Source organism: Phaethon aethereus, assembly GCF_964289735.1.
Source record: "Phaethon aethereus genome assembly, chromosome: W".
NCBI classification, from domain to species: Eukaryota; Metazoa; Chordata; class Aves; order Phaethontiformes; family Phaethontidae; genus Phaethon; species Phaethon aethereus.
Genome location: NC_138581.1, coordinates 32,721,616 through 32,749,192, shown reverse-complemented (window position 1 = coordinate 32,749,192; position 27,577 = coordinate 32,721,616).

The window sequence follows — 27,577 nt, the reverse complement described above, 5'->3', positions numbered from 1 at the left end:
CAGGCATTTTTACTCTTGTTCAAGGGTAGTTAAAGTCTCTGGGGGAATACATATTGTTCCTCCCCTCCACCAAATGCCTAAGAATTTTACTTCAGAAGAGGGAAGCTGTACCTTTTCTGTTGGGATTTGGAGTCCTAAATTTTCCAAATGATCAATTATTTCAGATTGGGTTTGTCCTACTGCAGTGGCATCAGAGCCATCATCAATATACTGATATACTCCTTCTTTGGGAGTAATTTGAGTAAGTTCCTGTGCCAGCACACAGTGAGCGATGGTCGGTGAGTGACAGTATCTGTGGGGAAGACGTGTAAAGGTGAATTGCACACCCTCCCATGTGAAAGCAAAGCGATCTCTATCTGCTTCTTGCAGGGGAACCATAAAAAACATGTCCTTCACATCAATGGTTGCTAAAATTTGGTGAGCTTGCTCCTGTATAGTTGCAATTAGTTCAGCTATATTAGGTACAGCAGCAAAGGGACATGTATTGGCATTCAGGCACCGATAATCAATTGTCAATCGCCACTTCCCGTTTGGTTTGCGGACTGGCAACACAGGGGAGTTATAAGGTGAGTGAGTGGGGAAAATTATCCCTTGTTCCCGTAATTCAGCTATTACAGGGGTAATTCCCTCCCTTGCTCCTAATGGCAGGGCATAGGGTTTGACATTGACTATCTTTGAAAAAGGGAGTGTGGGTGCTGATTGAAGCAGTCTCATTGAGGCTGTGGGGAGTCCGAACACTCACTCTTTTCCTACTGAATCTACTCAGGCGCGACCTTTAAGTAAATCGAGCCCCATAATGTTTGTTGGTAAATCTCCCAATATCATTGTGGTCTCAACAGGAGATTCATCTCCCGGCAGCCAACATTTAACTTGAACTGTTTGTTGTGGTTTAGAGTTGTTGAAAACATCAGTAACCCAGATTGGTTTCTTATCCGTAACTATGCCAGTGTTGTCAGCAACATCTGTCCGGAGAGCTGACATTTGGGCTCCAGTGTCTACTAGGAAGGTAACTGGAGTTTTAAGGGGTCCCAAAGGGAAAGTCATCAACAAGTCTCCTTTGCTGTTTTCTGTGAGCCTCCTTCAGTGTGCCCACTGGCCGTCCTCTGGCTCACTTAAAAAGGATGGCACGGGGGGTGTGTGTGTGTGTGTGTATGGGGGGGGGGGTGTGGAGGGGTGTTCCCAACTCCGGGGATTTTTAATCAATCAAATCAGTCTCACGGGGTGCAGACGGGGTTACTGTTCCGGGTTCTTGGGATAAGGAAGAAGGATCTTTGGGGATTGAGGGGAATGGGATTCCCTTTATTGTGTCCCAGGTTTTCACCAAACTTTCCAGGTTAGGAGTGGGTAACCTGCCCATTACCTCTCTGGGAATGCCCTTTGAAATGCCCTCTGCCCATAATAACTGTCTTTTACTGTCCGGTACCGGTACCAGTTTCTCAGAATGTGGGGGTTGTGATGGTTTAAATTTCCTCCCACTTTCTTTGACTCTCCTTATCTCTGCCCTGTGCTTTGTTTCCCCCTGGCCAGTGAATCCCATGCGTCTTCCGTAATTAATTAGTTCTTGCGCCACTTCCCCCCAGGTCATTTCGGGGGGGCCTCCCCTTCGCCTGGGCGGGGGAGTTCGCAACGGGTCTTGTAGCTGAACAGCATACAGCTTTAAAGCATTGGGAAGTCCCCTGATTAGAGGATGAAACCTCTTGGGGGGGTCTGCCACACCCTGCACGGGGGAGGGCTGTTGTGGAAGCAACAACTGGTCATGCATTAATTGGAGGCAGGCAGCTTTCTGCACGCTTTCCAAAATGTGACTTGCTGTAGGTGTTTTGATAGAAAAAGGGTCCCCTCTCTCCATTGGGTCTAATCCTCCTGCCTAATAAGCCACCCTCTGGGACAAGGACCAGGGTTCCCAGTGATCATTAGCAGTTAAGAAAACCCCAGGTCCCCAATATCCTCTAGCCTCATCTTCGCTCAACAGAATGCGATCTCCTCCAGTAAGGGAGACTCTCCACACGTACTCGGTTTCAGTTTCTCGTGGGCCCCGAGAGTATTTTTCCTGTATTTTGGCCAAGTCCATAGGGGAAAAGGGGATGGTACGTGTGGTATGTTGCTGGACACCCCCCTGACCAGTATCAATGATTTCAGTTTTGATCAAGGGTCTCATCACCACTTCCTCATCTCTAGGATAAAAGACATTCCTACTTTCCCCTAGTTCTTTAACTGGATATATAGTTTTCAGGTCAGATGTCTGTTTTTCTCCTAATTTCGCCAAACTCGAAAATCCCAGTTCACTCTCCAGATCTGAGCCTGTTTCTTTCCTATCGCCAAACACCTGCCCATTTTCTTGCAATTCAGTCCGTAAGATTCTCTCTCGGTCTAGTGAATCTGACAAAATTGAGTGAAGCTGCTGAGTGGTGCCACGCTCAGCAGTGAGCTGGCTTTGCAAGTTTCTTATCTATTCTTGCAAGGACTCAATTGTCTCTTTATCTGCTTGCTTTTCCTCTTGGGCAGCAATTAGTGCTGCCCCCAACACGGCACAGACTGTTGCCTTTCCCTTCCCCAGTTGCAGTTTTCGTTCCTTTGCCAAAAAGAGTGATTCGATCAACCACTGCCTGCGAGTCATGCCAATTCTTTTGAGCCCAAGCCATGCCAGGAAGAGAGGGTAGGGCTTTATAGCCCTTCAGTTTCTCAAGCAGGGGATTCTCCTCCATCATCGGATCCTCAAATCAATCCCAACAATGACAACAAGTGTCACACAATACAAAAGGAGTACTCCAAAGTATTCAGCCTACTGTGGGTTCACATACTCAGTGTGGATCTTTACAACAAGATCCTCTGTCCTCTCTCTCCTGTCAGACACTTCCCAAGGAAGGGGCTGCGCTAAGGGCCCTGGTCCCTCCTGGTTGGTTCAGCTTCACAAGGGGATCCTGTCCGTGACGCCAATTTAGATGACGTGGCCTGAAAGGAGTCGTTCAGGACGACCTCCTTCCCTGTGAGACCAACGACCAAGTTCGTGATCCCCCTGGACTGAATTAAGGGGAAATGACACCAGCCAAACAATTTAAAAATTTAATAAAACAAAATGCAAGGCATGAGGTTACATAAATGACTCAATGGCAACTACTCTAACTAAACAATTCAACTAAACAAACAAGTCCCCTACAACACATCTGTTACACTTCGACAAAGAGATGAGAGAGAAAGGGAGGGGGGGGAGAGACAGCAAAGAAGATATCACCACCCGTGGATCCAGCGGCGTCCTGTTGGTTCTCTTGATGCTCCTTGGTGGTGGGGGTCCCCATTTTCACTTCTGATGGTGTCATTTTTATACAGTCCGAGTCCCACAATCTCTGTCTGATCCCAAGAAACTTCATGCATATGCAACAGGCTGATGCAACAGGCAATGGCACATCTGCAGGCCTTGGTGTCTCCTCTCACCATATCTCTGCTCTGCAGGAACCGGTCATTGCACCTGCACCATATCTCTGCTCTATGGGAACCAGTATCTCAGTCTTCTCCGGGATCCACTCCGCATCAAGGCATGTTCAAGTCATTGTACCAAAAAAGGTGTGGGTACCTCGGAATCGTGAAATGTTTAAGACAGAAACCGCATATCAGTCTGCACAGCCTCCGAAAGGCTTTTTCTGGAGGAAAAACAGAATGGTACCTTTGCTACCCTCTATCATAATGTTTCCTCCTTCATCACAATAATTTTTCAGTATTTTGAACACCCTTGGGCAGTTAAAATACTTCTATTGGTACTTCTTGGGAATACTGTTTCAGTTTTGTCTAAGGTTAGCAAGCAATTTAAGAATATCATCCAGATATCTGCCCCAAGGCTGGATAGTTATGAATGGCAGGGTGTGTGGAACAGCATGGGCAAATGCCTAGGGCGGTGGATACCTCCAGTGTTTTGGAACTTTACTCCCGAACAAGTGCAGAATCCTGATAAACTAGCAGAATATCTGGAAGAAGTATGCTGTCAGCCTGGCAGTTCCCAGGAGACACAAATCACTGCAATGTGCTGGGGCCTGGCCCATGCCTACCGAGCTCTATTAAACACTATGCAAAGGGGAGAGAGGCTCTCTGGATCTGATGGCAATGTGACAGGCACTGCCACTACTCCAACCCCCGAGACGGGCACTGCCACTACTCCAACCCCTGTGGCAGGCACTGTAGCTACTCAGACGGTTGCAGCTGAACCAGAGAACCAGCCCATCCCGGTATCAGTCACCCCTATACAAAAGAAGAAATCTTGGAAGTGGAAGTCAGCTAGTTTAGTAAGGGATGAGGAAGATTCTTCTAAGAAGGAGCCAGAGGAAGAGAGTGAGGAGGCAGAGTGCTCCAAAGCAGGGCCATCACAAGGCCCAAAGAGGGAAGAGAGGGGGTCACTGCTTGAAGAGGAGGAAGAACTCATAAAAGAGACGGTAACTCCCCGATCTCTATCCCTGAGTGAATTGCGAGATATGCGAAAGGATTTCAGCCGTCGTCCAGGTGAGCACATTGTCACCTGCTGCTCCGATGCTGGGATAATGGGGCCAGTAGCCTGGAATTAGAGGGTAGGGAAGCCAAGCAGCTGGGATCCCTTTCTAGGGAAGGGGGCATTGACAAAGCAATTGGAAAAGGTGCACGAGTCCTCAGCCTCTGGAGACGACTCCTGTCGGGTGTGAAGGAAAGGTATCCCTTCAAGGAAGATGTTCTATGTCACCCAGGCAAGTGGACCACCATGGAGAAAGGTATCCAGTACCTGAGGGAGCTAGCTGTGCTGGAGGTGATTTATGGTGACTTGGACAATGGACAATCATCCAAAGATCCAGTTAAATCAATTGCATGCGACCTATGTGGCGGAAGTTTGTACGGAGTGCACCATCATCATATGCCAACTCATTAGCAGTAATGGCCTGGAAAGACGGAGAGAGACCAACAGTGAATGAATTGGCTGGCCAGCTCCGGCAATACGAAGAAAGTCTCTCTTCCTCCCTACGGGTCTGCGTCTCTGCTGTAGAGAAACTGTCCCGGGAGTTCTGGCAATTCAAAGAGGATATGCCCTACCCTCCACCCGTATAGACCAGTGTCTCAGCTATTAGGAGTAAGCGCTCTTCTGTTCAAGAGAGAGGATATAGAGGATAGACACCACAAGCCACCCTGTGGTTTCAATTGTGTGACTATAGAGAAAACGTGAGGAGGTGGGATGGAAAACCTACCTCGACCCTAGAGGCATGAGTATGCGAGCTGCAAGGAAAAACGATTACAAAAGGGGGCTTGCATTCCGCCAGAAAAATCATCGCTCCACTTTCCAGTGGGCAGTTCCCCAGAAAGAATAGAAGAGCTGATCTCACCTCTGATCTTCTTGAAGGGACCTCTGATTCATATTTACAACAAGTGGGTAATGAGTACTATGACCAGGACTAGAGGGGCCCTGCCTCCAGCCAGGCGGAGGAGAGGGACAACTGAGTTTATTGGACTGTGTAGATTAGATGGCCTGGCACGTCAGACCCACCAGAATCTAAGGCTTTTGTGGACACCGGTGCACAGTGTACCCTAATGCCATCAAGCCATATAGGGGAATGTTATAAATGATTTAGTCCCAAACAGGATTCCAATTCAAATTTACAATTTATTAAGCGAATAGAGGCAAGCAAACAGCGCTGGGTGCGCCGGGAGTCTCCGCTCCACCAAGACGCACGCGGTACAGTTCCTGTTCCTGGTTTATATCCTGTTCGCTAATACATATTCATGAATAGGCGTGTCTTCTAATACATATTAATGAACAAGCGTGTCTTCTTCAGCGCATGCCCTCTTCTCCTGCTAGAGTCTTCTCGAACCTTCCTCGGCGTGCCCCCAGGATGACCCTGTGAAATATGTTTATCTGATTCGTGTGATGAAGTGTAATCTTCTGTACTTTCATGGATTTCTCCTGCACCATAAAAAGGGGTATTTTACAGGAGAAAGTTAAACTACTTTGCTGGTATATCAGCTCAAACCAGTTTGACCACTGACCGCATAGTATTGTGTAAAGAAAGTGCATGCATAAGGTTTGGGGTCATTCTGGGGGCACGCCGAGGAAGGTTCGAGAAGACTCTAGCAGGAGAAGAGGGCATGCGCTGAAGAAGACACGCCTGTTCATTAATATGTATTAGAAGACATGCCTATTCATGAATATGTATTAGCAAACAGGATCACGCTGAGGAAGATTCGAGAAGATTCTAGAAGGAGAAGAGGGCATGCGCCGAAGAAGACACGCCTATTCATGAATATGTATTAACGGGCAGGATGTAAACCAGGAACAGGAACTGAACCGCGTGCGTCTTGGTGGAGCAGAGACTCCCGGCGCACCCAGCGCTGTTTGCTTGCCTCTATTTGCTTAATAAATTGTAAATTTGAATTGGAATCCTGTTTGGGACTAAATCATTTATAACAACCCCAAACCTTATGCATGCACTTTATTTACACAATACTATGCGGTCAGTGGTCAAACTGGTTTGAGCTGATATACCAGCAAATTAAGTTTAACTTTCTCCTGTAAAATACCCCTTTTTATGGTGCAGGAGAAATCCATGAAAGTACAGAAGATTACACTTCATCACACGAATCAGATGAACATATTTCACAATCCCCCATCTTTTTCTTTATAGTATTGATTCGTGTTTTCATTTCCAATTGAGTATAACTGAGTAGATTAATCTAGTAACAATCCCCAACATATCCTCAATACAACTATCCCCATTTTAGTAAGCCGATCACCACCCATAAAATCTCCCCAAAATCCTCCTAGATTGATTCCATTCCAAGTTTGTCTCTCAGGAGGCCATTCATTCTCCCTAATTTATGGGTAACAGGAAAAAACTAGGTTTTATTGTTGATTACAGGTACGGGCTGTACAATTAGAAAAGGTCCTCACTTTTTCCATTTTTCTGGGGTAAACCCCAGCTGGACTTGTTCCAATATTGAGTCCAAGGAACTCACCCCAAGTAGAACTAGAAGAGGTCCGGTCAGGGCCATAGTGATCGGCGGTCACAGCCCAAAGGGGTTGCAGCCCTTGGCAGACCCTTTTTAAGCCGCAACACCAGTTCCCCTCCGGTCTTGCCCTCTTCTTTCCTTTAAGGGGGTGCTTTCTTAGTACCCAAATTAATTGAGCACTGCTTGTGAAGGCCAGAGCTTTGCTAGATCAGTGGTTTGTCCAGACCTAAGCACTTGCCCGAGCCTGGCAATCCTCTTTATTTGCAAGGCTTTATGGCTACAGAAAACTGCCAGTTAGCGTGCAACACTAATCTTACAAATACACACCACCTTCTACACAAAGGACAAATTCTTGTTCCAGCTCCTTTTTCCTGTTCTTCTTTTGCCAACAACTCCTTCCGCTTATACTCGTTTGGAGTACCCATTGTTGTTTCCTATTACCCTTTCCCATTGTTTTCCAAACTTGGGGGATTACTTATATTTCTCTCCATAGTTTCCCATGGCCATCGTTCACCTTGATTTGTTCCACCACAAACGTAACAATTAGTTATATTCAATGACTTAGCAATGTTTTCAGCAAGATTTACAAATAGATTTTTAGCAACTGTGGGAATTTCATGTTTCACTCCTGTTTCTATTACAGGAGTAGCCGCAATAAAATTCCCACAGCAATTTAGTCAGATGTGTCCTTCCACTCCTTCACTGGACCTTTCACTCGCGACACATGTGTCCATCCTTTTTCAGCAGTTCTCACAGCTGTTTCTGTAGTTAATAAAACAAGGAAAGGTCCTTCCCAGAGGGGAGATAAGTTTCCTTCTTTCCATGTTTTTATCAGAATTTTATCTCCTGGTTCTAACTGATGAATTGCAAATCCTAAAGGTGGTGTTTGGGCCACCATCCCAATCTCTCTTAATTCTTTTAATCTTTTTCCAATGGTAATTATATATTGTTGGATACTATGATCCTCAATTACATTGTTCCCCAGAGGCATTCCTTGAAAATAAGGCATGCCATATAACATTTCATATGGCGATAATCCAGTCTCACTGTATGGTTTCGTTCTTATGTTTAGAAGTGCCAATGGTAAACATTTCGTCCAGGGCATTTGCGTCTCAATCATTAATTTAGCCAATTGTTGTTTTATTGTTTGATTCATTCTTTCTACCTTCCCCGAGCTTTGTGGGTGCCACGGAGTGTGGTATTCCCACTGTATACCAAATGATTGACATAATAGTTTTATTATTTTAGAAGTAAAATGTGTGCCCTGGTCAGAATCAATGTACTGGATTATCCCATATCTAGGTATCAAATGTTCCAATAAAATTTTTACCACCATCTGTGCCGTAGCTCGTGCTACAGGGTACGCTTCTACCCACTGTGTTAAATGATCTACTATTACCAATAAATATTTTATCCTCCCTACCTTAGGCAATTCAGTGAAATCGACTTGTACTTTCTCAAAAGGTCTGTAAGCTGTTTTTCTCCCTCCCGTGGCTGTTTGTCGAAACACTGTCTTATTTACCTTTTGACAGGTTAAACAACCTTGTGTAATATGCTTTGCTATTTCAAAAATTCCAATACCACCAAATTGTTTAAGAAAATGATCACTTAACGCTTTTGTACCCCAATGTGTTTGCGCATGCAAACGTTCTAATATTCGCCTGGTGTAGGCTTTTGGCAACATTTCTCGCCCATCAGGCAGTGTCCATTTTCCTTGTTCTAATTTAGCTCCTATTTTCTCCAATTTTGTTTGTTCTTCTGGCGTAAACTTCTTCTCTCTTTCCTCTCGTTCTTCTTTGCTGGTGTCCTCCTTTGTTTGTATGACATCAATTTTGGCAACTTTAGTCCTCAAGGCTGCTTCCTGGTCCTCTTTATCTGCTAAGTTATTTCCTCTAGTTCGGTAATCTAATCCCTTTTGGTGTCCCCTCACATGTACCACTGCTATCTCCTTTGGTTCTCTTAACGCCTTTAAAATTTTTACTATTAATTCTTGATGTATTAAATTCCTCCCTTGAGTATTAATCAAACCTCTTTCTTCCCAAATTTTTCCAAAGGTGTGGACCACCCCATATGCGTATTTAGAATCTGTAAATATAGTCCCACTTCTTCCTTTTAATAATTCCAGGGCCCTACATAGGGCATACAGCTCACAAGCCTGAGCTGACCATGATGGACTCAGAGGTCCTGATTCCACAAGTTCCAAGTCCTTATTAATTACTGCATAACCCGATTTTCTCTTCCCTTCTACCACTCTGGAGGAGCCATCTATAAACAGCGCTTCTCCATTTTCCAACTCAGCATCTCGTAAATCTGGTCTCGCCTTTGTCTGGGTCTCAATTACCTCTAAACAGTTATGTTGTAATTCCTCTGATGGTTCTCCAAACAAAAATTGTGCTGGACTCTGAGCAGAAGTCACCCTCAGTTCTAAGTCAGGGGAGTCTATTAGTATTGCTTCATACTTTAGGATTTGGCTGTCCGTTAACCATTTTTCCGCTTTTTGTTGTAAAACATTTCTGACATTGTGTGGGGTATACCCTTTTAAAGGAGAACTAAAGGTAATCTTCCTAACTTCTATTAATAATGCTGTAGCAACCAAAGCTTGGAGACAAGCAGGCCATCCTCTGCTTACTGGATCAAGTTACTTAGAACAATACCCCACGGGTTTTTTGATTCCTGCCCAGTCTTGAGTAAGAACTCCATATGCTGTCTGGCTTGATGTATTCACAAAGAGATAGAAAGGTTTTTCTAGATCTGGGAGGCTCAATACAGGTGCTTGTATTAATGCCTTTTTTACTTCCTCAAATCTCTGATCATCTTCAATAAACCACTTAAGTTGGTTATTAGTTAATTTTTCATGTAAGAATTTTACTTTATCACTATAATTTTCAAGCCATGGTCTACAATATCCTAATAATCCCAGTATTTGCCTAATTGCCGTTTTAGTTTGTGGGGGTCTTAAGGATAGAATCCCAGATACCCTATCAGGATCTAACTTCTTCCTTCCCTTACTCAGCCAATGTCCTAAGTATTTTACTTCTTGTTCTACAAACTGTAGCTTTGATCGGGACACCTTTAATCCCTTTTCCCCTAGAAAATTTAACAATTTAATGGTGGCTTTTCGGATCCCCTCTTCAGTTTCTCCCGCTACTAATAAATCGTCCACATATTGCAATAATTTTACCTCCTTAGGTATTGTGAAATCTTGTAGAATTTTTTCTAAAGTTTGTCCAAATAGATTTGGTGACTCCGTAAACCCTTGTGGTAACACAGTCCATCTTAATTGTTGTTTTCATGCTGTTTCGGGGTCCTCCCACTGAAAGGCAAAATAATCTCTGGATCCCTCATCCAGAGGACAGGCCCAAAAAGCATCTTTCAAATCTATTACACTATACCAAGTATGTTTGGGAGATATATGACTCAATAAAGTATAAGGATTTGCCACCACAGGGAATTTAGTGATTGTTTGCTGATTTACAGCTCTTAAGTCCTGCACCATCCTGTATGACCCATGCAGTTTCTTTACAGGAAGAATGGGCGTGTTATGAGGTGACATACATGGTTCTAGGGTTCCTTTTTCCAAAACTCTGTCAACTACAGGTTTTAATCCTTTTCGACCCTCCATAGGTATAGGGTATTGCTTGATTCTAATTGGGCGGTGCGGATCTACTATTTGAACCCTTATGGGGTCCATTTTTATCTTTCCAGTTTCCCCTTCCTTATACCACACTGAGGGGTTAATAGCTTCTTCATCCTCTTGTGTTAAAGTGTATAATTTAATCTGCAATTTGTCCCCTTGACTCTGAATGCTCAAGCTTAACTTCAAAATCAAATCCCTTCCTAATAAATTGTATTCCGCTTCAGGGAGCAAAAGTAAATCATTAAGACAAATTTTCTTTTCTGTTTCTACTTCTACATCTTTCAATATATTTACTTTAAAAGGCTCTCCTTTTGCTCCTACTACTGACATGTAACTCTTCCCTTTTTCTATTTCTTTTGGAAGTTTTTGAATGGTTGACTTTTCGGCCCCTGTATCCACTAAAAATAAAACTTCCTCTTTATGGGGACCAATTAATAATTTTATCAAGGGCTCTGTTGATGTTGAAGTCCCCAGAAGATAGAGCCCCTGACACCCCTAGTCTTCTTTGAAGATCTTCTCATCTTGTTCCTGCTTACGGCAGTTCTTCTGAACATGTCCCCTCTTGTTACAGTAGTAACAGACGGGAATTGTAAATCTTTCTCGATAAGGCTGTCCCCGGGGTGTCTGCTCTATTCTTTTTTCCCTTTTCTCTCCAGGAGTCGTCTTATTTTTCTGACTTTTCAAATCCCTCATATTTTGTCTTCCTTGGGGTTGTTGATGATCCCAGTGGGGATCCACATTTGGCCATTTCTGATCTCCCGGGGGTCCTGCCTGATTCTGTCTTTCCCAAATTCTCATTCCAGCTTGTCTAATCATTCCCCTTTCCTCAACAGTGAATAGGATCCCTAAAATGGACTGTATTTCTTCCCAGGTATAAGTATTGGGGCCTAGGAATTGGTCCAATTTTTCAGCTACTCCGAGGGGATCATCTAATAGGGTCCCCATTTCTTTCTTGAAATTTCTTACATCTGTGGTATTTAATGGGACTGCCACAAACCCGATGCCTCCCTGATTGCCTCCGAGGGGTACTTCTCGTAAGGGATATAGAGAAGCTCCCTCAGATACAGCAGTCCTACTTCTCGTACATGCAGCCGGAGGTCGATCTAATTCCGGTGCTGTTGGTGGTGGAGATACTACGGCCACCGGAGGGGGAGCCGCCGCCGGAGATGGATTATTAGAATATGGAGGCGGTAGGTTATCCAGTGGCTCCCATTTATCATCTTTTTCCTTTTCACTTTTCCCCTCTTCTTCTTCCTCAAACTTTTCATCTGTTTTTAATGTAAGTATTGAGGCTGGAAAAGAACGTAAAGTTCTGTCCCATAATCCTGCATAATCACTTTCCTCCTGACTAAAAGGTTCCTTTGAATTAACATATATATTTAAGGCCTGGCAGACCCAGTCTTCAAAAGATCCAAAACCAGGCCAAAAGACATGTGGTCTCAAAGGTTCTTTTGGCCATTCTACCATACAATATTGAACTAATTTTAATTTACTTTTTCCTTTTCTGGGGCCCCTATCATTCCAATTTTCAATCATTATTCCTAACGGACTCTCCGGAGGTATTTCTAGTAATTCGCTCCCTTTCTTCTGGTCCTGGGTTCTCGATTTCGTCTGACCCATCTAGGAATTTTTACTGTGGCAATTCCTACAGCCCTTGGCTACCAGTAAGAGTGTCTTGCAGGGGGTTTAGGACCTATCACCCACCCACAAATCCTATAAGAATCACTTCGGTCCTTCAACAGCCAAGTCCCTCGCGGGAGATTGGAACCGCGGTTAGAAGACCTCCACAATCGCTTCGGAACTAGGTTCCGTCTCAGTCACACTCTTACACACACAGGCAACCGAATCCTACCCAACCGAACGGTATACACCGTAAATACTTACGACTCCGTCGTCTTCGTTCGGATCTTCGCGCGCAGAATTACGGGCAAAATAAACTGCTGCAGCCGGCAACGGAGCTCATAAAAAATCAAATTCTTTGCTTGCCCCTATACAGGTTCAGGATGGCGTTAGTCCTGACCCGACCCGATCAGGAGCCACCAAAAGGTGGGGCGCCCCTCCTAGATCAAGTCAGAATTCAGGAACCAAGACCATCCCGGACGAGCCCCCAATTGTGATAAATGATTTAGTCCCAAACAGGATTCCAATTCAAATTTACAATTTATTAAGCGAATAGAGGCAAGCAAACAGCGCTGGGTGCGCCGGGAGTCTCTGCTCCACCAAGACGCACGCGGTTCAGTTCCTGTTCCTGGTTTACATCCTGCCCGTTAATACATATTCATGAATAGGCGTGTCTTCTTCGGCGCATGCCCTCTTCTACTTCTAGAATCTTCTCGAATCTTCCTCAGCGTGATCCTGTTTGCTAATACATATTCATGAATAGGCGTGTCTTCTAATACATATTAATGAACAGGCGTGTCTTCTTCAGCGCATGCCCTCTTCTCCTGTTAGAGTCTTCTCGAATCTTCCTCGGCGTGCCCCCAGGATGACCCCAAACCTTATGCATGCACTTTCTTTACACAATACTATGCGGTCAGTGGTCAAACTGGTTTGAGCTGATATACCAGCAAAGTAGTTTAACTTTCTCCTGTAAAATACCCCTTTTTATGGTGCAGGAGAAATCCATGAAAGTACAGAAGATTACACTTCATCACACGAATCAGATAAACCTATTTCACAAGGAAGAACCCATTTGTATTTCCGGAATGACAGGGGGATCCCAACAGCTGACTGTGCTGGAGGACGAAGTGAGCCTAACTGGGAATGAGTGGCAGAAGCACCCCATTGTGACTGACCCAGAGGCTCCGTGCATCCTGGGCATAGACTACCTCAGGAGAGGGTATTTCAAGGACCCAAAAGGGTACCGGTGGGCTTTTGGTATAGCTGCCTTGGAGACGGAAGAAATTAAACAGCTGTCCACCTCGCCTGGTCTCTCAGACAACCCTTCTGTGGTGGGGTTGCTGAGGGTTGAAGAACAACAGGTGCCGATCGCTACCACAACAGTGCACCGGCGGCAATATCGCACCAACAGAGACTCCCTGATCCCCATCCATGAGCTGATTCGTCGGCTGGAGAGCCAAGGAGTGATCAGCAAGACTCGCTCACCCTTTAACAGCCCCATATGGCCAGTGCGAAAGTCTAATGGAGAGTGGAGACTGACAGTAGACTATCGTGGCCTGAATGAAGTCACGCCGCCACTGAGCGCTGCCGTGCTGGACATGCTAGAACCTCAATTCGGTCTGGAGTCACAGGCAGCCAAGTGGTACGCCACAAGTGATATCGCTACCGTGTTTTTCTGAATCTTTTTGGCAGCAGAGTGCAGGCCACAGTTTGCTTTCACTGGAGGAGTGTCCAATACACCTGGAACCGACTGCCCCAGGGGTGGAAACACAGCCCTACCATTTGCCATGGGCTGATACAAACTGCACTGGAACAGGGTGAAGCTCCAGAGCACCTGCAGTACACTGACGACATCATCGTATGGGGCAATACATCAGAAGAAGTTTCTGAGAAAGGGAAGAAAATAATTCAAATCCTTCTGAAAGCCGGTTTTGCCATAAAACAAAGTAAGGTCAAAGGACCTGCACAGGAGATCCAGTTTTTAGGAATAAAATGGCAAGATGGACATCGTCAGATCCCAACAGATGTGATCAATAAAATAACAGCTATGTCTCCACCAGCTAGCAAAAAAGAAACACAAGCTTTTTTGGGCATTGTGGATTTCTGGAGAATGCATATTACAAATTATAGTCTGATTGTATTGTCACCGAAATCGGGAATAAACCTCGTAACACCAATGTAGTGTTAAAAGGCAGGCATTCTTTATTCACGGTGCCGGGAACACGGGGGATAGCTCCTCCTAAATCGTGTTCGTCGATCAGTTCAAAAATCAAACATTTATAGGCCAGATGATTAATACATATTCATCAAGTGTCCATACAATGATTGGTTAAGTATTCCTCGCCTACCATGTAAATGACCACGCATGCTCACTATAATTTCTTGGGATTTTACTTCCTTAATCTTTTGAGTCGGAGGGTTTCTTGAGTGGGTGGTCTCTGAGTCGGTGGTCGCGATCTCCCCCTGCCGGAATTACCTTTCCTACAAAGTTCACTTAAGCTTGGCAACACTAAATACATCTTCACGGGCTGTCAGTCCAATATGCAATCATTCACCCCACAGTCCTTTGTTTTAAGACAAGACTATAGAATGAATAATTACCTACCCACCGGACCGTAGAACTGACCAAGGTGTTCCTTCTTTCTGACTACTTGTTATTAGAACAAAACATAATACCATGATCACAATGTTACACTTAACTCCTTGATAATTAAATCAAGATGGGGAGGGTTAGGTGGGTTCTCGAGCAGCATTGCTGGTGCATAATGTTCTTAGAGTTACAACTTGCTACAAATTCACAAACCTATTTTCTAACCCTATTTTATTTTAATTCCCTACCACCTTGGTTACATTTCCCCCCTTTGGAAGTTCTGAAATAATTTCGTTTCAATACTTCCATTACAAATTAATTTCTTTATTAACAGTCAATCACTTTATTGTATGATGGTAGGAGCATTATTAGTTAGTCCATTTAAATTTTGGTGGTTTGTAGTCAATGCAAGTGTAATTCTGCTATCAATGGTAGCTCTTTTTGTAAATTTGTTTTTCAAACAATGATAAATGAATAATATTCCCAAAGATATTATTAATAATAATAACACAGTACCAATTAAGGACTTCACCCAAGAACTCAAGTTCTATCCCTATCCACTGAAAATTTTATCAAACCAATTTTCTTGCATGTCTTGTTGCATTTCCTGAGTATCCTTTTCTATTTTTCTCAATAAGTCCAAATCATATTCAACATCCTGGGTAACATTTGGCATATCTATGCAACAATGATCTATCCAATCCCTCAGGTATCCACAAACTCCATGTTCTTTTAGTAAGAGCATATCTAGAGCCATCCTATTTTGTAGGGTCATCTTCAAAGTGGCTTGTGACTGTAAATTTAGTTGTTTAAATCCTTTCCTTGTTATTTTGGCTAATCTTTTCACTTGACCTCTCAACTTATATAACCAATCCCTATTCCTGTAAGTTGCCAAGGGAGTCAATAAGGATTCTAAGGCTCATCCAAGTTTCACTCCTGTCGAGGGTTCATTCCAATCATCATCATCAATTTGTGATCTTTTTGTCCATATTAGCTTTAAATTTTCAGAATCTCCCCTAAAGGGAGCTTCCTTTCAGATTGGACATAATGTTGGCATTCCTAAAGTAATTTGTTTTACTTTCCCATCCACCGGTAAATGGGTGGTCCAAGTTCCATTACTCATTGCCCAAACTAAATGTCCTGGGTTCTGAACTGTAGATCTTCTACAACTAAATATTGATCCCCTTCTAATTTTATATACACTAGTCAAATTTAAATCGTTCTTGAGTCCTCTGCACTAACACCCATATTTCAATGCAGCTGCTAAGGGAGGAACTTCTTGGACTGCTCTATCAACTGCACTGCAATTACATATCTTTTTACAATTCCACCAGGGTACTATGTCTTCCTTTTCCCTGGATGTGGTTCCCCTGTCATTAACTGATGGGAAAACTGTAAAGACTGTTCTGTCCCAGGCAAAACACCATGAAGTATTAGCCATATATTGAAATTGAGATAGAATAGCCATAGACCACACTGAATCCCATGCAACCTGTGCCTCTCGCTTAGTCTGATTTTCACAATTATGGACTACACGTCCAGCTTCCTTGGGATCATGTACAGGGAGGCCTCTGCTTATTTCTTTGCATAATTGTTTATCCCTTGTGCTTACTGCACTCAAATTTGTTGTTAAGATTCCCCATGGAATTGATTCACCTACTGCTCTTGGAATTGGAAGACATATGGTTATTTAGGTTACATTTTGTAAATTTGCAAATTCTTTTATCAATCCTACCATTAAATTTTCTTCTGGAGTTCTCCTTGGAATGTATATTAGCTGCTCTGCTTCATTCTCCCTTCCAATTGATCTATTATCGTCTCAAACAATGCTCCCAACATCATCAGTTTCCAAATCAAAACCCGTTTTTCCATATTTTCCAATGATAATTTCTTAAACATGTTTTAAAGTCAACTTTGCAGTCTCTGAATCCCTATTGATGACCTTCCATGACGGGGCTTTCTTCACTCGGGTGTAGTGTATCCCCAGTTCCATTCCTCCAACCTTGATTGCAGTATAAGTTGTTAACAGTACCTAGAATGGTCCCCTCCACTTTTCCTGCAGTGGTTCAGAGTTCCAAGTTTAAAGATCACTTGGCTGATACTGATGTACAGGCGTATCCAAGGCAAGTGACCTAGTCAGCACGATATATCTCCAAAGTGCTCCAAGGACTTTTCCTAAAGAAATTAGATACACTTTCAAATCAGTTTCCCCAGCTACCTTCATATCCCCTGGGATTAAAGGAGTCTGGTATGGTTTACCATACAGGACTTCATATGGACTTACACCGTCTCTTGATCTTGGTTGGATCCTGATTCTCAAGAGAGCTAGTGGTAAAGCCTGTGGCCGCTTCAAAGATTTTTCCTGACAAATTTTACTTATTTGTCTTTTCAACATTCAATTCAATCTCTCAATTTTTCCACTCGATTCTGGCCTCCAAGGGGTATATAAGTCCCATTTTATACCCAAAATTTTACTGATCTGTTGAACTACATCTGCCACAAAGCGTGGTCCCCTATCAGAAGACATTCCCAATGGCATTCCAAATCTTGGTATTATTTCCTTCAACAACACTTTAACTACCTCTCTAGCTTTGTTGGTGCGGTAAGGGAAGGCCTCCGGCCATCCAGAAAATGTATCAATTAGTACTAATAAATACCTGTATCCATTCTGACTGGGTAACTCAGAGAAATCAATTTGCCAATAATCTCCTGAAGAATTTCCTTGTTTTGTCATTCCTAGAGCTGGCCTCTTTTGGTTCATGGGGTTATTTTTAAGGCAGATTGGACATTTAGCTATTATTGATTTAACTATTCCTGTCATTCCTACACATACTACAGATGTTTTTAAACTTGAAACCATAGCATCTACTGCCCAGTGTGTTTGTTCATGTTTTTCCTTTGCAAGTTCTGTCATAATTTGTGGGGTTACTATCACCTGATTTTTTGTTTTACTGGTACTAGTGCAAGGATACCTCGTTCTGTGACCTCTTTTGCAGCTTTGTCTGCCAATCGATTACCTATATTTACAGCCGTCTGACCAAATTGATGAGCTTTACAATGCATTACCGCCACTTCTTTCGGTCTCTGCACATCTTCCAGGAGTTGGAGAATTTCTTCTTTATACTTATTGATGTTCCTTGGGTTGACAGCAATCCCCTTTCTTGCCAGAGGGCTCCATGAGCATGGATCACACCAAATGCATATTTAGAATCAGTCCAAATATTTACCCTTTTTCCTTCTGCTATTTGCAGAGCCCGCCTCAATGCCACTAATTCTGCTTTCTGTGCTGAGGTACTTACAGGTAGTGTCCTTGATTCCAATACCTCAGAGGTGGTGACGACAGCATATCCAGCCATTCGTTTTCCTTCTTGTACAAAACTGCTTCCATCTGTGTATAACTCCAGATCAGGGTTTTCCAGAGGTTCATCTCTCAGGTCTGGTCTACTGGAATAAACTTGTTCAATGGTTAACAAACAGTCATGTTCTAAATTTCCTGTTGGATTCTCTGTTGACAAAAATATTGCTGGCTTAACAATCGGTGTGGTTTTCAATGCCACATCATCTTGTTCCAATAGGACAACCTGATACTTCAGCATTCTGCTGGGGAATATAGTGACCCCCCTTTTGCTCTAGAACAGTTATTACCATATGCGGTACATACACCACCATCTTTTGACCCATGGTCAATTTTCGAGCTTCTTGGATCAGCAATACTGTTGCTGCCACAGCGCGTAAACATCCTGGCCATCCTTTACTCACGTTGTCAAGTTGTTTAGAGAAGTACCTCACTGGTCGTCTCCAGGATCCCAGCCATTGCGTCAGCACTCCAAGAGCCAGATGTTGCCTTTCATGTGCAAACAACTCAAAAGGTTTGGTCACATTATGTAATTCCAGAGCAGGAGCCATCATTAATGCCTTTTTCAGTTCTTTGAATGATTTCTGACATTGAGGTGTCCAAGTCAGATACCGATCCTTGGATTCCTTTAAAACCTCATACAGTGGCTTTACATACAGTCCATAATCCAAAATTCAAAGTTGGCACCACCCAATCATTCCCAGAAAAGTTCTCAATTCTTTCAGGCTACTTGGTTCAGGAATTTGACGGATAGCTTCTTTTCTTTCATTTCCCAATTGTCTCTGTCCTTGGGATATTTCAAATCCCAAATTAATTACTGTTTCTTTTCCTCTTTGGGCCTTATTTCTGGAGACTCTATATCCTCCTTGGCCTAGGAAATTTAGTAAACAGATAGCAGAACACTTCCCTTTTGGTCCTGTCTCTTCCATATCTTTAATTCCTTGGCCAATTGATTCCCAAATATCGTAGGGCTATTTTTGAATCCTTGTGGAAGTACAGTCCATGTCAATTGGGTCTTTCGTCCTGTGGCCGGACTTTCCCACTCAAAAGCAAATATGTTTTGGCTGCCTATATCTAGAGGTATGCAGAAGAAGGCATCCTTTAAATCTAGTACAGTTAACCATTTATGTTCCTCTTTTAAGGAAGTCAGTAAAATATATGGATTAGCCACTACTGGGTGTATATCTTGGACTATCTGATTTATAACTCTTAAATCCTGAACCAATTGGTATTCCTTGCCTCCAGATTTCCTTACTGGTAATATGGGAGTGTTATATTCTGATTCACACTCTATCAATAGTCCACATTCTAAAAATTTTGTAATCAACCCCTCTAATCCTTTTCGAGCCTCCCACTTAATAGGATATTGTTTTTGTCTTACCGGTTTGGCTCCAGGTTTTAAAATCACCTTTACCAGCTCTGCCAATTTAGATCGTCCCAGAATTCCACTTGCCCAGACCAAAGGAATGACTGCATTTTCCACTTCTTCTGGAATCTGTTCTTCCCTGTAGGAATCCTGTAACATAAACACTCTTGCCTCTATGGCTTTTGATTCTGGTATTAGCAATTTAATCTCTCCATCTTTGAAAGTTATTTGTGCATCTAATTTACTCAATAGATCTCGTCCCAACAAAGACAGTGGACATTCAGGCATATACAGAAACTGGTGAGTTACCCATTGTTTTCCCAATATAAACTTTAATGGCTCTAAAAATGGCCAATTTTCCTTCTGCCCTGTCGCACCAACAACATCTACTGATTTGTGACTAAATTTCCCTTTACATGTATTCAATACTGAGTAAGTAGCTCCAGAAACTCTATTTCTTCATTCCCTAGCTTCAATGTAAACAGAGGTTCAGCTAGGGTTGATTGCCCCGGTCCCCTTCATAGTTCTTCATCCAGAGTCATTAATTTAATTGCCTGGAGAGGCGGATCTAATTCTCCTGCCTTAGGACATTCTCTTTTCCAGTGCCCATGCTCCTTGCAAACAGAACATTGATCTTCTGCTAATCGGGGCTTATTTTCCTTCTCTCTCCGATATTCATTCCTCGTCCTCTCCCTCTGCCTATCCTGTTATTCCCTGCCAAAACTGCTAGTAGCTTTCCACCCCTTCGTGTTTGCCTCACCTCTTTTTCTTTTTCTCTATTGTTATATACAGCCTAAGCAATTTCAAACATTTTACCTTAGCCACCCTTTTGGGATCCTCCCGATAGGTTCCTGCAGTCTCTTTCCATGATCTTAAATCAGTAATTGAAAAAGGAACTTTCACCACCACTGTTTCGAATTCTCATCACATTTTCCCCTTTTTCACAATCTTTACCATGGGATCATATGGATGTATTCCACACTGTCTCTGCCATTCTGGATGATTTTGTAGTGTAAAGAACAAATCAACATAAGCCATTTCTTCCCATTTACCCTCCTTTTTACAAAACAACATTAATTGCAAGATGGTGTTATATTGCAATGTCCCATTTTCTGGCCATTTCTCCCCACTGTCCAACCTTGGACATACATTGGCCACCAATGATTGCAATATTCAATTAATTGCTTCCGAGTCAGAGGATCACCTCCCAGATCTTTCCAATGCCTCAAAATACATCCCAAAGGTGTTTTTTGTGGGATAGATCTTTTACTCGGAAATGTTCCCATCTTCCCAAGACTAGTGGGTGTGATTGTGCACTATCACAGGCACTAGTCGGAGGGACCCCTACTCTCCTCGAGGGTCCCTCTGGATCTTCTAGCCCCCTGCTAGAAATCCCCCAACCTCCTTACCTGGGCCCCCAGCCCAACCTTGCGAGGCTTTCTCCGCGTCTTATAGGCAGGCATTCCTTGTGAGGGCCTCGTACCCTCACCCTTTCCAGAGATACCTTTCAGCCCTACTCTGCGTAGCTTTCGCCGCGCCTTACGAGCGAGCTAGTGGGACTCGAACCCACGTTACTTCAATCCTTTAAAGAATGCCTTATTACCTTTCCAGGGGACTTGCTCCGAATTCGTCGGTCCGGGGATCAGAGGTTCTCCCCGAGAATCCCTCGGTGCCGGCTGGAGGTCCTGTGATCCCACGGATCCGTTGAGATTCACAAGCAGTGTCCCATCTGGGTCGCCAAAACTGTCACCGAAATCGGGAATAAACCTCGTAACACCAATGTAGTGTTAAAAGGCAGGCATTCTTTATTCACGGTGCCGGGAACACGGGGGATAGCTCCTCCTAAATCGTGTTTGCTCGATCAGTTCAAAAATCAAACATTTATAGGAAAGATTAATACATATTCATCAAGTGTCCATACAATGATTGGTTAAGTATTCCTCGCCTACCATGTAAATGACCACGCATGCTCACTATAATTTCTTGGGATTTTACTTCCTTAATCTTTTGAGTCGGAGGGTTTCTTGAGTGGGTGGTCTCTGAGTCGGTGGTCGCGATCTCCCCCTGCCGGAATTACCTTTCCTACAAAGTTCACTTAAGCTTGGCAACACTAAATACATCTTCACGGGCTGTCAGTCCAATATGCAATCATTCACCCCACAGTCCTTTGTTTTAAGACAAGACTATAGAATGAATAATTACCTACCCACCGGACCGTAGAACTGACCAAGGTGTTCCTTCTTTCTGACTACTTGTTATTAGAACAAAACATAATACCATGATCACAATGTTACACTTAACTCCTTGATAATTAAATCAAGATGGGGAGGGTTAGGTGGGTTCTCGAGCAGCATTGCTGGTGCATAATGTTCTTAGAGTTACAACTTGCTACAAATTCACAAACCTATTTTCTAACCCTATTTTATTTTAATTCCCTACCACCTTGGTTACAGTATGACGAAGAAGAATCGGACTTCAGGAACTCTATTAGAGTTAACAATTGAAGACATTTATTGCTTGAAAATTGCCCCTTATATACACTTTTCTTATGGTCACGCACCCAACCCCAGAGCCCTATTGGTTACAGTCGTTGGTCCACGTGCCTATAGCTAACAATTCATTGGCTACCTAAGGGTTAACACATGCTTGCATTCTTCTTGCTTCTGTCCGCGTTTCTCAATCTAGTTCCTTCTTCTCTTCTTGCGAGATCCTGCTTTTGTTGATTTCGCCTCAGTTCAAGGTCGGTCAAGGTTGCCCCACTCATGTTAACTGTCATGTTGTTACTTGCGCTTCCAGTAATGACCATTTTCCTCCATAAAAACTTCCACAATTCCCCCTTTTTGTTTTTGTGCAAGGCAAGCAGCATTAAGCATTCTTTCTATTAGTCGTTCTACTAATTTCAGAATACATGTTATAAACAGCAACATAGATATTATTATGACTAAAATAATCAGCCCATGCTTAGCAACCCACTAATTCCTAAACCTGCTAGCCATTTTTCTAATCCTGAATCTATCACTACCAGGTCTTTTGTAAGATCCTGTAACTCTTCAATTTTCTTATGAATAGATTCAGAGTGCTCTGACAAATTCATACAGCACATATGTGGCGGACCAATATGCGGTTTCTGTCTTAAACATTTCACGGTTCTGAGGGACTCACACCTTTTTCTTGGTACAAAAGCTTGAACATGCCTCACTACGGGGTGGACCCCAGAAAAGACCGAGAAAAGGTGCCTTTGCCTGGTTGAATACCGGGAGGAGACACCACCAGGTGCTGTTGCCTGATTGAATCAGCCTGCACAATGACCGGGAGGAGACACCAAGAGGTGCCATTGCCTGATTGAATACTGGGAGGAGACACCAAGAGATGCCATTGCCTGATTGAATCAGCCTGCACAATGACCGGGAGGAGACACCAAGAGGTGCCATTGCCTGATTGAATACTGGGAGGAGACACCAAGAGATGCCATTGCCTGATTGAATCAGCCTGCACAATGACCGGGAGGAGACACCAAGGCCTGCAGAGGTGCCATTCCCTGATTGAACCAGCCTGTTGCATATGCATGCAGCCTGTTGCGTATGCATGGAGATGGAGATTGTGGGACTCGGACTGTATAAGAAGGACACCATCAGAAGCAAAAAGGGGGACCCCCACCACCAAGGAGCATCAAGAGAACCAACGAGACACCGCTGGATCCACGGGTGGTGATATCTTCTTTGCTGTCTCTCTCTCTCTCTCCTCTCTCTCTCCTCTCTCTCTCTCCCTCTTCCCCCCCCATCTCTTTCTCTCGCCTCTCTTTGTCGAAGTGTAAAAGATGCACTGTAGGGAACTTGTTTGTTTAGTTGAATTACTTAGAGTAGTTGCCATTGAGTCATTTTATGTAACCTCATGCCTTGCATTTTGTATTATTAAATTGTTAAATTGGTTGGCTGGTGTCGTTTCACCTTAATTCAGTCCAGGGGGATCACGAACTTGGTCGTTGGTCTCACGGGGAAGGACGTCGTCCTGAACGACTCCTTTTCGGGCCACAACAACATACCCTCAAAATCATCACATCCGTGTCCCTGTGCTAAGAGTAAAAAATCTATAGCTGCGCGATTTTGCAACATAACGTGTCTTATTGAATCTACATCAAGCAATAATCCAGTCAATGCTGCCGACGTGGCATTTGTCTGTTTCGCCAACCAACACCCCAATTTATTTAAAACTGTTAAACTCTGAGCTGTGGCAACTCCAGGTGCAAAAAAGGAGGCTGCAATAACCTCTCCTGGGCCCTAAAACTCAGCCTTATCATCACATTCTTTATCATATGCATGTATGCTGCTTTTGGTTCAGGGGAACAGTCCCTGTTTTTTATGATCAAGGATCATTGAGGTGTTTGGTGTTAACAGCGTCAGGCATCCCAGTGAACAAGGTCCACCTTCTATGTGAGAAGGGATTCTGGCCCAAGCACGATCCCCACATATGAAAAATATGCCTCTTGGAGACTCAGAGGTGTATTAGTTGATCGGGATATATTCAGGCTGGTTTCGTTACACCATATCGAGACATTCCTATACCAACTTAGAGTAGCATTAACTGACCAGACTCTTGACGACTTTGTTCCAGAATAATTAAAAAATAAACACCAATCGTGCCGTACAGAGCCCAATAATTCTATCTCCTGGGGCTCTATATTCATAACAGGGCGGTACGGCAGACACCCATCCCAATTCTATATAATCATGGATATATTTGCACAGATCAGGAGTGTAAGCCCTAAGTTCCCATCATCTAGTGGGAGTCCCACCAAACAAGTAGAAAAGGGATTGCCCGGGGAGGAGAGACAGACAGATGGTGTCCTGTCCTGTTTGATTTGCTAATGTTACCCATACATTTTCTTTTGGCTGAGGTGGCATCCAGATTGCAATGACACCTGATAGTGTCAGGATGTGTCCGACGATGACGATAGTGACGGTTTCACCCATGGTTTTACCCATTTTGCAGGTACCCAATAAGTTCCAGAATCTGTAATGACACAAGCATAACCTCGTCCCCAGGTTAGCAGTTGAAAAGGTCCTTCCCACATATTCTTTTCCAAATTTTTAACTTTTACTTGCACATTTTGTGTTAACTCAAACAGACTTCCTGTCATTCCTTTTACATGTTTTATTATGGCAGGTACCGTTTCTCCTTCTGCTAGACGCAAATAATTTAACACATATAAGGCTTTATTCAAACGTTCTTGGGGTGGTGTGGTAGCCTCTCCCCCTTTTTGTTTTTGCAATAAACACTTCAGGGGATGATTCATTCGTTCAACAATAGCTTGTCCAGTTGGGGAATGCGGTATTCCAGTAACATGCGTCACTCCCCATTGAGCAAAAAATCGTTGGGTTGATTGGGCTACATAACAAGGACCATGATCGGTTTTAATTTGTAGGGGTATACCATGGGCTGCGAATGCAGCTCGCAAATGCTTTTGTACATGCCTAGTAGTTTCTCCTGTTTGTGCAGTGGCCCAAAATACTGCAGAATAGCAATCAATTGAAACATGAACATATTTAGATCTTCCAAAGTCAGCGACATGTGTCACATCCATCTGCCATAGTTGTAGCGAATGCAATCCTTGGGGATTTACTGTAATCGGGATTCCTGGGCCTATTTGTTGACAATCAGCACAAGTCTGTATAATAACTCTAGCGTCACCTGCACTTAGATTAAATTTTCTCACTAAAACTTTGGCGGATTGATGGAAAAAGGCATGAGAGGCTTGTGCTTGACCTAAAAGATCCAGAGCAGGTCCAGCCCATACTGGAACAACTAATTGGTCTGCTCTAGCATTTCCTTCCAGTATATCTCCTGGCAAATTCGTATGGCTTCATATATGTGTTATAAAATATGGTTGCTGTCTTTCATAATGTTCGAAACTGTTGATACAAATCCTGTTGTTTTCACTATCTTTAAAACAGCTCTTTCTATTCTTTGAACTACACCAACTACATATATTGAATCACAAACAACATTAATGGGATTATTCATCCATAATTTAAAGGCCTCTATTACAGCTTGCAACTCAATTCTCTGTGTAGATCCTTCTATTTGTACTACATATGTTTTCCATTCATCATTCTCTTTCCAAACTACCCCTGCTTTTCCTGTTTTTCCTCCCCCATCTGTGAAAACAGTTACACCATTTACGGGTCACGTGCTTCACATGGGTAATGTCTCCAATCCGACATCTTTCAAAAAGCTAAACATCTTATGACTTGGATAATGAATACTGATTTCTCCCATAAATCCCGTCAAAGCGGTTTGTAACGCCAAAGAATTTTGAAGTCCCCATTCTAAGTAATCGTTCTGAATTGGTATTAAAATACATTGTGGTTCGTCTCCTACTATTTCCACCACCCGTGTTCTACCTTTCATAAGTAATATCGAAAATATTTCCAGTTGGATTACAATCGTTTTTTTGGGTTGGAAAGCGGCAAAAACCCATTCTAGCACATGTAATGGGTCCTTCTCGGTTTCATCCCACTGCATTAAGATTGCAAAAGGATGTTGTTCATGACTTATGATAGCAACCTGGACACCTTGTTCCAATATTCTGCGATGTCCATAGGCTGTAGCTATTTTCTGACTAATTACTGATAATGCTTGTTTAGCTTCTTGCGTTAATGCTCTAGGAGCATTCAAGTTTGAATCTCCTGATCACAGATTCAACAATGGTGTCATTTCTACATTTGTTATTCCACAAATATTACAAACCCAATTCAAATCTCCCACTAATTTTTGAACATCGTTCAATGTTCTGATTTCGGTTCTCAACATCACATTCTGTGGAAAAATGGCTGTTTGCGTGATTTTCCACCCCAAGTAACTCCATGGTGGTTTGTGTTGTATTTTTTCCAGAGCAATTTGCAAACCAGCTGAACCTAACTGTGTTGTTAGTTCGTCTATTAATCGTTTCTTGTCAAGGTTTTCTCCCGCTATTAATATATCATCCATATAGTGGTAAATCAACAGCTGACCCCATCGAGCCCGAATAGGCTGTAGAGCCCAATCAACAAATATCTGACAAATTGTGGGTGAGTTTTTCATACCCTGTGGCAACACTGTCCAATGATATCTTTTCATAGGCTCAGCTTTGTTAACTGATGGCACCGAAAAAGCAAATCTCATTGCATCTTGTTCATGCAAAGGAATGGTAAAAAAGCAATCCTTCAGGTCGATTATCAAAAGATCCCAATTGTTTGGTATCACACCAGGGGACGGCAAACCTGGTTGCAAGGCTCCCATGTCTTCAATTACCTCATTCACTTTCCTTAAGTCATGTAACAATCTCCACTTGCCACTTTTTTTAGGAATTACAAATACAGGTGTGTTCCATGGACTTGTAGTGGGTTTAATATGTTTCTTTTCTAATTGCTCTTTTACCAATTCCTGTAGCTTAGTGACCTTTTCTTGAGATAGCGGCCATTGATCCACCCAAACCGGTGTATCAGTTTTCCATGTCAATTTGAGTGTCGGTCGCTCCTCAATGGCCGCTCCACAAAGTGTTCAGGAGTGCTACTTAGAACACAACTCATTTGTCCCAAAACGTCTCTCCCTAGGAAATTGATTGGGATCGGAGCTACATATGGTTTTACTGTTACTGTATACACATCTGGGTTCTTACATTGCAAGAGTACTGAACTTTGCATGGTATTAGTGACGCCTCCGACCCCAATCAACCCATGGGATGGATTATGTGTTGGCCAGGTTGCAGGCCAGTCCCTGCTGGAAATAATGGTTACATCTGCTCCCGTATCTATTAGCATATGACAACTCCATTCTTTTGGGTCTGCTTGGTTGTTGCAAAAAGTCATTTTTAAGGTAAGTTTTTGTTGCCCTATTTCAAGCATCCAAAAAACTTCTGGAGGCCCCGTTGACCCAAACCCAGAGCTCCCCCTTGCATTCAGTAATGCACAAGGAACCTGAGCTTGAAATGGGACTAGCTGCGTGATACAACTTCCCACGGGGTTATTTACTGGAGGCATTGGTGTCCATATCATAATTTGGGTCTGTCCTGTAAAG